Below are 14,664 nucleotides of genomic sequence, written 5' to 3'. Positions count from 1 at the left end.
GCAGGACCATGCCTGGTCTGGTGATCGTGGGGGCTCCATTTCCAGTCTTGTGGGGTGCTCCCTTGGGTGTACGGCTTGTCATTAATTGTCAACAATAATCTCTTCACTGTTGGTGCAACAATTCTCTGGTCAAGTGTAGAGGTTGTGTCCGTTGGAACCATCAATGTTTTGGTGTCGGATGATTAGGAGTTTCTTCATGTGTGTTTGTTTTGTCCGTGTAGAAGATAGAAGGGAAGAGGGGAAAAGGACAGAAGGAAAAGGAGAAAGATAGAAAATTGAGTGACAGAGAGAGAGGGGGGGCGGGGGGGGGGTTGTTTGGAAACATGTATGGATCAGGTCTGAGTGGGTGGCCAAGAGGAGAAAGACAGGAGAACAAAAGAGATTAAAATTATATGATCAATTAATTAATTTATTAATCAATTACTATTTCATGCAATAATTCAATAAATAATTGATTCAGTTGGGGTCAAGCTAGTTGTTTTAATAATAATGTTAAGTAAGCCCATATGGGTGTATGGGTATGTGGATGTCTGCTGTGGAGTGTGGATGTCGAGGTATGTTGGCCAGGTACTTACCTTGGTGGGAAAAGATGAGTTGTTGATGTTGCACACTGTGATGGGATGATCTTAGGATCGAGTTGCTTGAGATGTATTAAAACTTGTTAGTTTGTGTAGTTGTTTCAAATCATCAAATGTCAGATTTCTTGTTTAATTAAGTTGATTTGTAATTTGAGTTGTGTATTGATTTTGTTGGCTCACACATTTGTTCAATGTATTTTCGTATTGGGAGTAGTTTTTTGTATATGTGAGCACCAACATATGTCAGTCTGTATAAGAGTGTTTTTGGTGTGTACCTGTAATTGTAAAATTCTTCCAATGTAGGTCTGTCTTTTTGACCACCCTTGTGGAGTTTGTTGGTCAGAATGAGTTGATGGATGCTGTTGTGGTCAGTAGTTGATGTTAAAGAGAATGTTCATTTGCTGATCCCCACTTTTGGGAAATACATTCTGAAGCCGGAAATGTTGAAGTGGTACTTCCGGTGTGGAGGTCCTGTTCAGTGTTTACGTACTCATTGTCTTTTTAGAGTTCTTTTATGTTAGAATGTAGTTGTTATTAGAGAGACAATTCAAGACAATATCGATTGAGCGTTTTCAGAGAGGTTATGTGTCAGATATGAGATGTGATCACTAATCAAAACGTTATGGAACGATATCCAGCTTCGGGTATCGTTTCAGCGTGCACATAAGCGAGCGCGGTGCGGTCTACTGGCGTACGCGTTTCGGTTTATAACCTTCATCAGCGCCAGACACGCATCGATGAGAATGTCTAACCTTGCAACACGCTAGAGAATGTCACTCGTCAGTTGTCGTTCATATAAAGAAGTTTTGAGAAGTCGTGACGTGATCGGAGGTTTGACTAGGTTTCAGAACAATGGATTCTTGTGTCCGTTTGACGTAATGAGTTCTTTTGGTATGTCGGCGGCGGGAGATATATGTCTGTATCCGGGTAATATTAGTCATGTGACTTGTTTGTTGTCATGTATCGAATACCCTTGTTCTTCGGCTTCAGAAGCAACGGTGACGGTGTGGTTGGAAAGAGCAGCTGGCATAAGTGATATGGACGAACAGAGCGAGTGATGATGAGCTCTCGATGAGGTGAAGACGACATCTGATCGGTGAGTCTGCGTGTATGGGTATGTGTGTCTATGTGTGACATGCAGGTTGTCTGTCCTGAGTGTTGTGTTTGCGTGGTGTGGGGTGTATGAGTGTTATTTGGTGTCGTGGAGTAAGATTGGGGGTAGAAATAATTTTTTATTAATTTATAAATATTTATTTATTAATTAAATAGTGTATTTATTTAATAAATTTAGTTAAATAAAAGGGGGAGTTTTGGATTAATATCAAAGCCAGGGTGAGTGTTATAGTTGGGGTTAATGTATTAAGTTAGTATATTATGCGATATATTAAATATCCTATTTAGTTGGGGTTACGTATTGATCAAACCAATTAGGTAAATAATTTGTTAGATGACCCGTTAGTTTAGTGTTAGAATTAAGGTTAGGGTCAGGATTGGGGTTAGGGTTGGGATTAGGATTATTTTTAATTAGTTATTTAAATAATACATTAAATATTTTAATAGATTAAATTAATTATTAGGGATAGGGCCACGGTTAGAATTAGGGTTAGATCTAAAGTTAGGGTTAAGGTCAGGGTTAGGGTTAGGGTTAGAATTAGGGCTAGATCTAAAGTTAGGGTTAAGGTCAGGGTTAGGGTTAGGGTCGGGGTTAGGGTTGGGGTTATGTTTTAAATTACTTAATTGGGCAATTCATTAACCAATTTTTTTGGTGATAGAGTTTAAGTTTATTTATAGGATTACAGGGGATGAAAGAGATTAAGATTATATAATCAAGTATTTAGTTTATTAGTCAATTAATAATCCATGCTGTAATTAAGTAATTAATTGTGTTAATTTCTATTAAGTGGGAGAGAGAGATTGGGGGGAAAAAGGGTGAGTGAAAGGAAAGAGAGAGAGAGAGAGAGAGAGAGAGAGAGAGGGGGGGGGGGGAAAGAGAGGGAAAAGAAGGGAGTGGGCATGAGTTATTTGGCTTTGTTAGTTTTTGAAAAGTTAATAGTTTTGCACATTACTTGTTTGGTGGAGTATAAGCATTGGTCCGTTCCATTGATGAATTCTCTGTACCAGTGAGTACCGTAAATTTGTTGGTGTACTTGGTGGATTAGTGCGTCGAACTTCTTCGAGTTACAGACAGCACTCCATCAACTCCCATAGGAGGATGTTGTTCTGACAGCATATGTCTCACCCTTGGTCGCGGAAAACGGAGCTAAAATAGGTTTATGGGGTAGGGTTTAGCTCAACAGAACTAAACCTCACGTACCAGAACGTGCAGGACCATGCCTGGTCTGGTGATCGTGGGGGCTCCATTTCCAGTCTTGTGGGGTGCTCCCTTGGGTGTACGGCTTGTCATTAATTGTCAACAATAATCTCTTCACTGTTGGTGCAACAATTCTCTGGTCAAGTGTAGAGGTTGTGTCCGTTGGAACCATCAATGTTTTGGTGTCGGATGATTAGGAGTTTCTTCATGTGTGTTTGTTTTGTCCGTGTAGAAGATAGAAGGGAAGAGGGGAAAAGGACAGAAGGAAAAGGAGAAAGATAGAAAATTGAGTGACAGAGAGAGAGGGGGGGCGGGGGGGGGGGGTTGTTTGGAAACATGTATGGATCAGGTCTGAGTGGGTGGCCAAGAGGAGAAAGACAGAAGAACAAAAGAGATTAAAATTATATGATCAATTAATTAATTTATTAATCAATTACTATTTCATGCAATAATTCAATAAATAATTGATTCAGTTGGGGTTAAGCTAGTTGTTTTAATAATAATGTTAAGTAAGCCCATATGGGTGTATGGGTATGTGGATGTCTGCTGTGGAGTGTGGATGTCGAGGTATGTTGGCCAGGTACTTACCTTGGTGGGAAAAGATGAGTTGTTGATGTTGCACACTGTGATGGGATGATCTTAGGATCGAGTTGCTTGAGATGTATTAAAACTTGTTAGTTTGTGTAGTTGTTTCAAATCATCAAATGTCAGATTTCTTGTTTAATTAAGTTGATTTGTAATTTGAGTTGTGTATTGATTTTGTTGGCTCACACATTTGTTCAATGTATTTTCGTATTGGGAGTAGTTTTTTGTATATGTGAGCACCAACATATGTCAGTCTGTATAAGAGTGTTTTTGGTGTGTACCTGTAATTGTAAAATTCTTCCAATGTAGGTCTGTCTTTTTGACCACCCTTGTGGAGTTTGTTGGTCAGAATGAGTTGATGGATGCTGTTGTGGTCAGTAGTTGATGTTAAAGAGAATGTTCATTTGCTGATCCCCACTTTTGGGAAATACATTCTGAAGCCGGAAATGTTGAAGTGGTACTTCCGGTGTGGAGGTCCTGTTCAGTGTTTACGTACTCATTGTCTTTTTAGAGTTCTTTTATGTTAGAATGTAGTTGTTATTAGAGAGACAATTCAAGACAATATCGATTGAGCGTTTTCAGAGAGGTTATGTGTCAGATATGAGATGTGATCACTAATCAAAACGTTATGGAACGATATCCAGCTTCGGGTATCGTTTCAGCGTGCACATAAGCGAGCGCGGTGCGGTCTACTGGCGTACGCGTTTCGGTTTATAACCTTCATCAGCGCCAGACACGCATCGATGAGAATGTCTAACCTTGCAACACGCTAGAGAATGTCACTCGTCAGTTGTCGTTCATATAAAGAAGTTTTGAGAAGTCGTGACGTGATCGGAGGTTTGACTAGGTTTCAGAACAATGGATTCTTGTGTCCGTTTGACGTAATGAGTTCTTTTGGTATGTCGGCGGCGGGAGATATATGTCTGTATCCGGGTAATATTAGTCATGTGACTTGTTTGTTGTCATGTATCGAATACCCTTGTTCTTCGGCTTCAGAAGCAACGGTGACGGTGTGGTTGGAAAGAGCAGCTGGCATAAGTGATATGGACGAACAGAGCGAGTGATGATGAGCTCTCGATGAGGTGAAGACGACATCTGATCGGTGAGTCTGCGTGTATGGGTATGTGTGTCTATGTGTGACATGCAGGTTGTCTGTCCTGAGTGTTGTGTTTGCGTGGTGTGGGGTGTATGAGTGTTATTTGGTGTCGTGGAGTAAGATTGGGGGTAGAAATAATTTTTTATTAATTTATAAATATTTATTTATTAATTAAATAGTGTATTTATTTAATAAATTTAGTTAAATAAAAGGGGGAGTTTTGGATTAATATCAAAGCCAGGGTGAGTGTTATAGTTGGGGTTAATGTATTAAGTTAGTATATTATGCGATATATTAAATATCCTATTTAGTTGGGGTTACGTATTGATCAAACCAATTAGGTAAATAATTTGTTAGATGACCCGTTAGTTTAGTGTTAGAATTAAGGTTAGGGTCAGGATTGGGGTTAGGGTTGGGATTAGGATTATTTTTAATTAGTTATTTAAATAATACATTAAATATTTTAATAGATTAAATTAATTATTAGGGATAGGGCCACGGTTAGAATTAGGGTTAGATCTAAAGTTAGGGTTAAGGTCAGGGTTAGGGTTAGGGTTAGAATTAGGGCTAGATCTAAAGTTAGGGTTAAGGTCAGGGTTAGGGTTAGGGTCGGGGTTAGGGTTGGGGTTATGTTTTAAATTACTTAATTGGGCAATTCATTAACCAATTTTTTTGGTGATAGAGTTTAAGTTTATTTATAGGATTACAGGGGATGAAAGAGATTAAGATTATATAATCAAGTATTTAGTTTATTAGTCAATTAATAATCCATGCTGTAATTAAGTAATTAATTGTGTTAATTTCTATTAAGTGGGAGAGAGAGATTGGGGGGAAAAAGGGTGAGTGAAAGGAAAGAGAGAGAGAGAGAGAGAGAGAGAGAGAGAGAGAGAGAGAGAGAGGGGGGGGGGGGGGGGGGGAAAGAGAGGGAAAAGAAGGGAGTGGGCATGAGTTATTTGGCTTTGTTAGTTTTTGAAAAGTTAATAGTTTTGCACATTACTTGTTTGGTGGAGTATAAGCATTGGTCCGTTCCATTGATGAATTCTCTGTACCAGTGAGTACCGTAAATTTGTTGGTGTACTTGGTGGATTAGTGCGTCGAACTTCTTCGAGTTACAGACAGCACTCCATCAACTCCCATAGGAGGATGTTGTTCTGACAGCATATGTCTCACCCTTGGTCGCGGAAAACGGAGCTAAAATAGGTTTATGGGGTAGGGTTTAGCTCAACAGAACTAAACCTCACGTACCAGAACGTGCAGGACCATGCCTGGTCTGGTGATCGTGGGGGCTCCATTTCCAGTCTTGTGGGGTGCTCCCTTGGGTGTACGGCTTGTCATTAATTGTCAACAATAATCTCTTCACTGTTGGTGCAACAATTCTCTGGTCAAGTGTAGAGGTTGTGTCCGTTGGAACCATCAATGTTTTGGTGTCGGATGATTAGGAGTTTCTTCATGTGTGTTTGTTTTGTCCGTGTAGAAGATAGAAGGGAAGAGGGGAAAAGGACAGAAGGAAAAGGAGAAAGATAGAAAATTGAGTGACAGAGAGAGAGGGGGGGCGGGGGGGGGGTTGTTTGGAAACATGTATGGATCAGGTCTGAGTGGGTGGCCAAGAGGAGAAAGACAGGAGAACAAAAGAGATTAAAATTATATGATCAATTAATTAATTTATTAATCAATTACTATTTCATGCAATAATTCAATAAATAATTGATTCAGTTGGGGTCAAGCTAGTTGTTTTAATAATAATGTTAAGTAAGCCCATATGGGTGTATGGGTATGTGGATGTCTGCTGTGGAGTGTGGATGTCGAGGTATGTTGGCCAGGTACTTACCTTGGTGGGAAAAGATGAGTTGTTGATGTTGCACACTGTGATGGGATGATCTTAGGATCGAGTTGCTTGAGATGTATTAAAACTTGTTAGTTTGTGTAGTTGTTTCAAATCATCAAATGTCAGATTTCTTGTTTAATTAAGTTGATTTGTAATTTGAGTTGTGTATTGATTTTGTTGGCTCACACATTTGTTCAATGTATTTTCGTATTGGGAGTAGTTTTTTGTATATGTGAGCACCAACATATGTCAGTCTGTATAAGAGTGTTTTTGGTGTGTACCTGTAATTGTAAAATTCTTCCAATGTAGGTCTGTCTTTTTGACCACCCTTGTGGAGTTTGTTGGTCAGAATGAGTTGATGGATGCTGTTGTGGTCAGTAGTTGATGTTAAAGAGAATGTTCATTTGCTGATCCCCACTTTTGGGAAATACATTCTGAAGCCGGAAATGTTGAAGTGGTACTTCCGGTGTGGAGGTCCTGTTCAGTGTTTACGTACTCATTGTCTTTTTAGAGTTCTTTTATGTTAGAATGTAGTTGTTATTAGAGAGACAATTCAAGACAATATCGATTGAGCGTTTTCAGAGAGGTTATGTGTCAGATATGAGATGTGATCACTAATCAAAACGTTATGGAACGATATCCAGCTTCGGGTATCGTTTCAGCGTGCACATAAGCGAGCGCGGTGCGGTCTACTGGCGTACGCGTTTCGGTTTATAACCTTCATCAGCGCCAGACACGCATCGATGAGAATGTCTAACCTTGCAACACGCTAGAGAATGTCACTCGTCAGTTGTCGTTCATATAAAGAAGTTTTGAGAAGTCGTGACGTGATCGGAGGTTTGACTAGGTTTCAGAACAATGGATTCTTGTGTCCGTTTGACGTAATGAGTTCTTTTGGTATGTCGGCGGCGGGAGATATATGTCTGTATCCGGGTAATATTAGTCATGTGACTTGTTTGTTGTCATGTATCGAATACCCTTGTTCTTCGGCTTCAGAAGCAACGGTGACGGTGTGGTTGGAAAGAGCAGCTGGCATAAGTGATATGGACGAACAGAGCGAGTGATGATGAGCTCTCGATGAGGTGAAGACGACATCTGATCGGTGAGTCTGCGTGTATGGGTATGTGTGTCTATGTGTGACATGCAGGTTGTCTGTCCTGAGTGTTGTGTTTGCGTGGTGTGGGGTGTATGAGTGTTATTTGGTGTCGTGGAGTAAGATTGGGGGTAGAAATAATTTTTTATTAATTTATAAATATTTATTTATTAATTAAATAGTGTATTTATTTAATAAATTTAGTTAAATAAAAGGGGGAGTTTTGGATTAATATCAAAGCCAGGGTGAGTGTTATAGTTGGGGTTAATGTATTAAGTTAGTATATTATGCGATATATTAAATATCCTATTTAGTTGGGGTTACGTATTGATCAAACCAATTAGGTAAATAATTTGTTAGATGACCCGTTAGTTTAGTGTTAGAATTAAGGTTAGGGTCAGGATTGGGGTTAGGGTTGGGATTAGGATTATTTTTAATTAGTTATTTAAATAATACATTAAATATTTTAATAGATTAAATAAATTATTAGGGATAGGGCCACGGTTAGAATTAGGGTTAGATCTAAAGTTAGGGTTAAGGTCAGGGTTAGGGTTAGGGTTAGAATTAGGGCTAGATCTAAAGTTAGGGTTAAGGTCAGGGTTAGGGTTAGGGTCGGGGTTAGGGTTGGGGTTATGTTTTAAATTACTTAATTGGGCAATTCATTAACCAATTTTTTTGGTGATAGAGTTTAAGTTTATTTATAGGATTACAGGGGATGAAAGAGATTAAGATTATATAATCAAGTATTTAGTTTATTAGTCAATTAATAATCCATGCTGTAATTAAGTAATTAATTGTGTTAATTTCTATTAAGTGGGAGAGAGAGATTGGGGGGAAAAAGGGTGAGTGAAAGGAAAGAGAGAGAGAGAGAGAGAGAGAGAGAGAGAGAGAGAGAGAGAGAGGGGGGGGGGGGGGGGGGAAAGAGAGGGAAAAGAAGGGAGTGGGCATGAGTTATTTGGCTTTGTTAGTTTTTGAAAAGTTAATAGTTTTGCACATTACTTGTTTGGTGGAGTATAAGCATTGGTCCGTTCCATTGATGAATTCTCTGTACCAGTGAGTACCGTAAATTTGTTGGTGTACTTGGTGGATTAGTGCGTCGAACTTCTTCGAGTTACAGACAGCACTCCATCAACTCCCATAGGAGGATGTTGTTCTGACAGCATATGTCTCACCCTTGGTCGCGGAAAACGGAGCTAAAATAGGTTTATGGGGTAGGGTTTAGCTCAACAGAACTAAACCTCACGTACCAGAACGTGCAGGACCATGCCTGGTCTGGTGATCGTGGGGGCTCCATTTCCAGTCTTGTGGGGTGCTCCCTTGGGTGTACGGCTTGTCATTAATTGTCAACAATAATCTCTTCACTGTTGGTGCAACAATTCTCTGGTCAAGTGTAGAGGTTGTGTCCGTTGGAACCATCAATGTTTTGGTGTCGGATGATTAGGAGTTTCTTCATGTGTGTTTGTTTTGTCCGTGTAGAAGATAGAAGGGAAGAGGGGAAAAGGACAGAAGGAAAAGGAGAAAGATAGAAAATTGAGTGACAGAGAGAGAGGGGGGGCGGGGGGGGGTTGTTTGGAAACATGTATGGATCAGGTCTGAGTGGGTGGCCAAGAGGAGAAAGACAGGAGAACAAAAGAGATTAAAATTATATGATCAATTAATTAATTTATTAATCAATTACTATTTCATGCAATAATTCAATAAATAATTGATTCAGTTGGGGTCAAGCTAGTTGTTTTAATAATAATGTTAAGTAAGCCCATATGGGTGTATGGGTATGTGGATGTCTGCTGTGGAGTGTGGATGTCGAGGTATGTTGGCCAGGTACTTACCTTGGTGGGAAAAGATGAGTTGTTGATGTTGCACACTGTGATGGGATGATCTTAGGATCGAGTTGCTTGAGATGTATTAAAACTTGTTAGTTTGTGTAGTTGTTTCAAATCATCAAATGTCAGATTTCTTGTTTAATTAAGTTGATTTGTAATTTGAGTTGTGTATTGATTTTGTTGGCTCACACATTTGTTCAATGTATTTTCGTATTGGGAGTAGTTTTTTGTATATGTGAGCACCAACATATGTCAGTCTGTATAAGAGTGTTTTTGGTGTGTACCTGTAATTGTAAAATTCTTCCAATGTAGGTCTGTCTTTTTGACCACCCTTGTGGAGTTTGTTGGTCAGAATGAGTTGATGGATGCTGTTGTGGTCAGTAGTTGATGTTAAAGAGAATGTTCATTTGCTGATCCCCACTTTTGGGAAATACATTCTGAAGCCGGAAATGTTGAAGTGGTACTTCCGGTGTGGAGGTCCTGTTCAGTGTTTACGTACTCATTGTCTTTTTAGAGTTCTTTTATGTTAGAATGTAGTTGTTATTAGAGAGACAATTCAAGACAATATCGATTGAGCGTTTTCAGAGAGGTTATGTGTCAGATATGAGATGTGATCACTAATCAAAACGTTATGGAACGATATCCAGCTTCGGGTATCGTTTCAGCGTGCACATAAGCGAGCGCGGTGCGGTCTACTGGCGTACGCGTTTCGGTTTATAACCTTCATCAGCGCCAGACACGCATCGATGAGAATGTCTAACCTTGCAACACGCTAGAGAATGTCACTCGTCAGTTGTCGTTCATATAAAGAAGTTTTGAGAAGTCGTGACGTGATCGGAGGTTTGACTAGGTTTCAGAACAATGGATTCTTGTGTCCGTTTGACGTAATGAGTTCTTTTGGTATGTCGGCGGCGGGAGATATATGTCTGTATCCGGGTAATATTAGTCATGTGACTTGTTTGTTGTCATGTATCGAATACCCTTGTTCTTCGGCTTCAGAAGCAACGGTGACGGTGTGGTTGGAAAGAGCAGCTGGCATAAGTGATATGGACGAACAGAGCGAGTGATGATGAGCTCTCGATGAGGTGAAGACGACATCTGATCGGTGAGTCTGCGTGTATGGGTATGTGTGTCTATGTGTGACATGCAGGTTGTCTGTCCTGAGTGTTGTGTTTGCGTGGTGTGGGGTGTATGAGTGTTATTTGGTGTCGTGGAGTAAGATTGGGGGTAGAAATAATTTTTTATTAATTTATAAATATTTATTTATTAATTAAATAGTGTATTTATTTAATAAATTTAGTTAAATAAAAGGGGGAGTTTTGGATTAATATCAAAGCCAGGGTGAGTGTTATAGTTGGGGTTAATGTATTAAGTTAGTATATTATGCGATATATTAAATATCCTATTTAGTTGGGGTTACGTATTGATCAAACCAATTAGGTAAATAATTTGTTAGATGACCCGTTAGTTTAGTGTTAGAATTAAGGTTAGGGTCAGGATTGGGGTTAGGGTTGGGATTAGGATTATTTTTAATTAGTTATTTAAATAATACATTAAATATTTTAATAGATTAAATAAATTATTAGGGATAGGGCCACGGTTAGAATTAGGGTTAGATCTAAAGTTAGGGTTAAGGTCAGGGTTAGGGTTAGGGTTAGAATTAGGGCTAGATCTAAAGTTAGGGTTAAGGTCAGGGTTAGGGTTAGGGTCGGGGTTAGGGTTGGGGTTATGTTTTAAATTACTTAATTGGGCAATTCATTAACCAATTTTTTTGGTGATAGAGTTTAAGTTTATTTATAGGATTACAGGGGATGAAAGAGATTAAGATTAGGGTTAGGGTTAGGGTTAGGGTTAGGGTTAGGGTTAGGGTTAGGGTTAGGGTTAGGGTTAGGGTTAGGGTTAGGGTTAGGGTTAGGGTTAGGGTTAGGGTTAGGGTTAGGGTTAGGGTTAGGGTTAGGGTTAGGGTTAGGGTTAGGGTTAGGGTTAGGGTTAGGGTTAGGGTTAGGGTTAGGGTTAGGGTTAGGGTTAGGGTTAGGGTTAGGGTTAGGGTTAGGGTTAGGGTTAGGGTTAGGGTTAGGGTTAGGGTTAGGGTTAGGGTTAGGGTTAGGGTTAGGGTTAGGGTTAGGGTTAGGGTTAGGGTTAGGGTTAGGGTTAGGGTTAGGGTTAGGGTTAGGGTTAGGGTTAGGGTTAGGGTTAGGGTTAGGGTTAGGGTTAGGGTTAGGGTTAGGGTTAGGGTTAGGGTTAGGGTTAGGGTTAGGGTTAGGGTTAGGGTTAGGGTTAGGGTTAGGGTTAGGGTTAGGGTTAGGGTTAGGGTTAGGGTTAGGGTTAGGGTTAGGGTTAGGGTTAGGGTTAGGGTTAGGGTTAGGGTTAGGGTTAGGGTTAGGGTTAGGGTTAGGGTTAGGGTTAGGGTTAGGGTTAGGGTTAGGGTTAGGGTTAGGGTTAGGGTTAGGGTTAGGGTTAGGGTTAGGGTTAGGGTTAGGGTTAGGGTTAGGGTTAGGGTTAGGGTTAGGGTTAGGGTTAGGGTTAGGGTTAGGGTTAGGGTTAGGGTTAGGGTTAGGGTTAGGGTTAGGGTTAGGGTTAGGGTTAGGGTTAGGGTTAGGGTTAGGGTTAGGGTTAGGGTTAGGGTTAGGGTTAGGGTTAGGGTTAGGGTTAGGGTTAGGGTTAGGGTTAGGGTTAGGGTTAGGGTTAGGGTTAGGGTTAGGGTTAGGGTTAGGGTTAGGGTTAGGGTTAGGGTTAGGGTTAGGGTTAGGGTTAGGGTTAGGGTTAGGGTTAGGGTTAGGGTTAGGGTTAGGGTTAGGGTTAGGGTTAGGGTTAGGGTTAGGGTTAGGGTTAGGGTTAGGGTTAGGGTTAGGGTTAGGGTTAGGGTTAGGGTTAGGGTTAGGGTTAGGGTTAGGGTTAGGGTTAGGGTTAGGGTTAGGGTTAGGGTTAGGGTTAGGGTTAGGGTTAGGGTTAGGGTTAGGGTTAGGGTTAGGGTTAGGGTTAGGGTTAGGGTTAGGGTTAGGGTTAGGGTTAGGGTTAGGGTTAGGGTTAGGGTTAGGGTTAGGGTTAGGGTTAGGGTTAGGGTTAGGGTTAGGGTTAGGGTTAGGGTTAGGGTTAGGGTTAGGGTTAGGGTTAGGGTTAGGGTTAGGGTTAGGGTTAGGGTTAGGGTTAGGGTTAGGGTTAGGGTTAGGGTTAGGGTTAGGGTTAGGGTTAGGGTTAGGGTTAGGGTTAGGGTTAGGGTTAGGGTTAGGGTTAGGGTTAGGGTTAGGGTTAGGGTTAGGGTTAGGGTTAGGGTTAGGGTTAGGGTTAGGGTTAGGGTTAGGGTTAGGGTTAGGGTTAGGGTTAGGGTTAGGGTTAGGGTTAGGGTTAGGGTTAGGGTTAGGGTTAGGGTTAGGGTTAGGGTTAGGGTTAGGGTTAGGGTTAGGGTTAGGGTTAGGGTTAGGGTTAGGGTTAGGGTTAGGGTTAGGGTTAGGGTTAGGGTTAGGGTTAGGGTTAGGGTTAGGGTTAGGGTTAGGGTTAGGGTTAGGGTTAGGGTTAGGGTTAGGGTTAGGGTTAGGGTTAGGGTTAGGGTTAGGGTTAGGGTTAGGGTTAGGGTTAGGGTTAGGGTTAGGGTTAGGGTGGTTAGGGTTAGGGTTAGGGTTAGGGTTAGGGTTAGGGTTAGGGTTAGGGTTAGGGTTAGGGTTAGGGTTAGGGTTAGGGTTAGGGTTAGGGTTAGGGTTAGGGTTAGGGTTAGGGTTAGGGTTAGGGTTAGGGTTAGGGTTAGGGTTAGGGTTAGGGTTAGGGTTAGGGTTAGGTGGTTAGGGTTAGGGTTAGGGTTAGGGTTAGGTTAGGGTTAGGGTTAGGGTTAGGGTTAGGGTTAGGGTTAGGGTTAGGGTTAGGGTTAGGGTTAGGGTTAGGGTTAGGGTTAGGGTTAGGGTTAGGGTTAGGGTTAGGGTTAGGGTTAGGGTTAGGGTTAGGGTTAGGGTTAGGGTTAGGGTTAGGGTTAGGGTTAGGGTTAGGGTTAGGGTTAGGGTTAGGGTTAGGGTTAGGGTTAGGGTTAGGGTTAGGGTTAGGGTTAGGGTTAGGGTTAGGGTTAGGGTTAGGGTTAGGGTTAGGGTTAGGGTTAGGGTTAGGGTTAGGGTTAGGGTTAGGGTTAGGGTTAGGTTAGGGTTAGGGTTAGGGTTAGGGTTAGGTTAGGGTTAGGGTTAGGGTTAGGGTTAGGGTTAGGGTTAGGGTTAGGGTTAGGGTTAGGGTTAGGGTTAGGGTTAGGGTTAGGGTTAGGGTTAGGGTTAGGGTTAGGGTTAGGGTTAGGGTTAGGGTTAGGGTTAGGGTTAGGGTTAGGGTTAGGGTTAGGGTTAGGGTTAGGGTTAGGGTTAGGGTTAGGGTTAGGGTTAGGGTTAGGTTAGGGTTAGGGTTAGGGTTAGGGTTAGGGTTAGGGTTAGGGTTAGGGTTAGGGTTAGGGTTAGGGTTAGGGTTAGGGTTAGGGTTAGGGTTAGGGTTAGGGTTAGGGTTAGGGTTAGGGTTAGGGTTAGGGTTAGGGTTAGGGTTAGGGTTAGGGTTAGGGTTAGGGTTAGGGTTAGGGTTAGGGTTAGGGTTAGGGTTAGGGTTAGGGTTAGGGTTAGGGTTAGGGTTAGGGTTAGGGTTAGGGTTAGGGTTAGGGTTAGGGTTAGGGTTAGGTTAGGTTAGGGTTAGGGTTAGGGTTAGGGTTAGGGTTAGGGTTAGGGTTAGGGTTAGGGTTAGGGTTAGGGTTAGGGTTAGGGTTAGGTTAGGTTAGGGTTAGGGTTAGGGTTAGGGTTAGGGTTAGGGTTAGGGTTAGGGTTAGGGTTAGGGTTAGGGTTAGGGTTAGGGTTAGGGTTAGGGTTAGGGTTAGGGTTAGGGTTAGGGTTAGGGTTAGGGTTAGGGTTAGGGTTAGGGTTAGGGTTAGGTTAGGGTTAGGGTTAGGGTTAGGGTAGGTTAGGGTTAGGGTTAGGGTTAGGGTTAGGGTTAGGGTTAGGGTTAGGGTTAGGGTTAGGGTTAGGGTTAGGGTTAGGGTTAGGGTTAGGGTTAGGGTTAGGGTTAGGGTTAGGTTAGGGTTAGGGTTAGGGTTAGGGTTAGGGTTAGGGTTAGGGTTAGGGTTAGGGTTAGGGTTAGGGTTAGGGTTAGGGTTAGGGTTAGGGTTAGGGTTAGGGTTAGGGTTAGGGTTAGGGTTAGGGTTAGGGTTAGGGTTAGGGTTAGGGTTAGGGTTAGGGTTTAGGGTTAGGGTTAGGGTTAGGGTTAGGGTTAGGGTTAGGGTTAGGTTAGGGTTAGGGTTAGGGTTAGGGTTAGGGTTAGGGTTAGGGTTAGGTTAGGGTTAGGGTTAGGGTTAGGGTTAGGGTTAGGGTTAGGGTTAGGGTTAGGGGTTAGGGGTTAGGGTTAG

General features: G+C 41.8%; 1 long non-coding RNA gene across 3 annotated transcripts; it reads left to right on the top strand.

Annotated features, from left to right (window-relative positions):
• The first annotated feature begins 1,287 nt into the window (after nt 1–1,287).
• On the top strand, nt 1,288–10,492 carry LOC134181445 (uncharacterized). 3 transcript variants are annotated; one of them, XR_009970157.1, is made up of 9 exons: nt 1,288–1,505; nt 1,569–1,674; nt 3,784–4,407; nt 4,471–4,576; nt 6,705–7,328; nt 7,392–7,497; nt 9,624–10,099; nt 10,162–10,247; nt 10,311–10,492. It is a non-coding gene; the product is annotated as an uncharacterized LOC134181445 (long non-coding RNA). The 3 variants fall into 3 exon arrangements; XR_009970156.1 differs by having other exon boundaries at nt 1,331–1,357; nt 1,420–1,505; nt 9,624–10,247; XR_009970155.1 differs by having other exon boundaries at nt 9,624–10,247; nt 10,311–10,491.
• Nucleotides 10,493–14,664: the final 4,172 nt, after the last annotated feature.

This window comes from Corticium candelabrum, chromosome 6 (genome assembly GCF_963422355.1).
Source record: "Corticium candelabrum chromosome 6, ooCorCand1.1, whole genome shotgun sequence".
Taxonomy (NCBI): domain Eukaryota; kingdom Metazoa; phylum Porifera; class Homoscleromorpha; order Homosclerophorida; family Plakinidae; genus Corticium; species Corticium candelabrum.
This window is presented reverse-complemented; position numbering and strand designations above follow the sequence as displayed.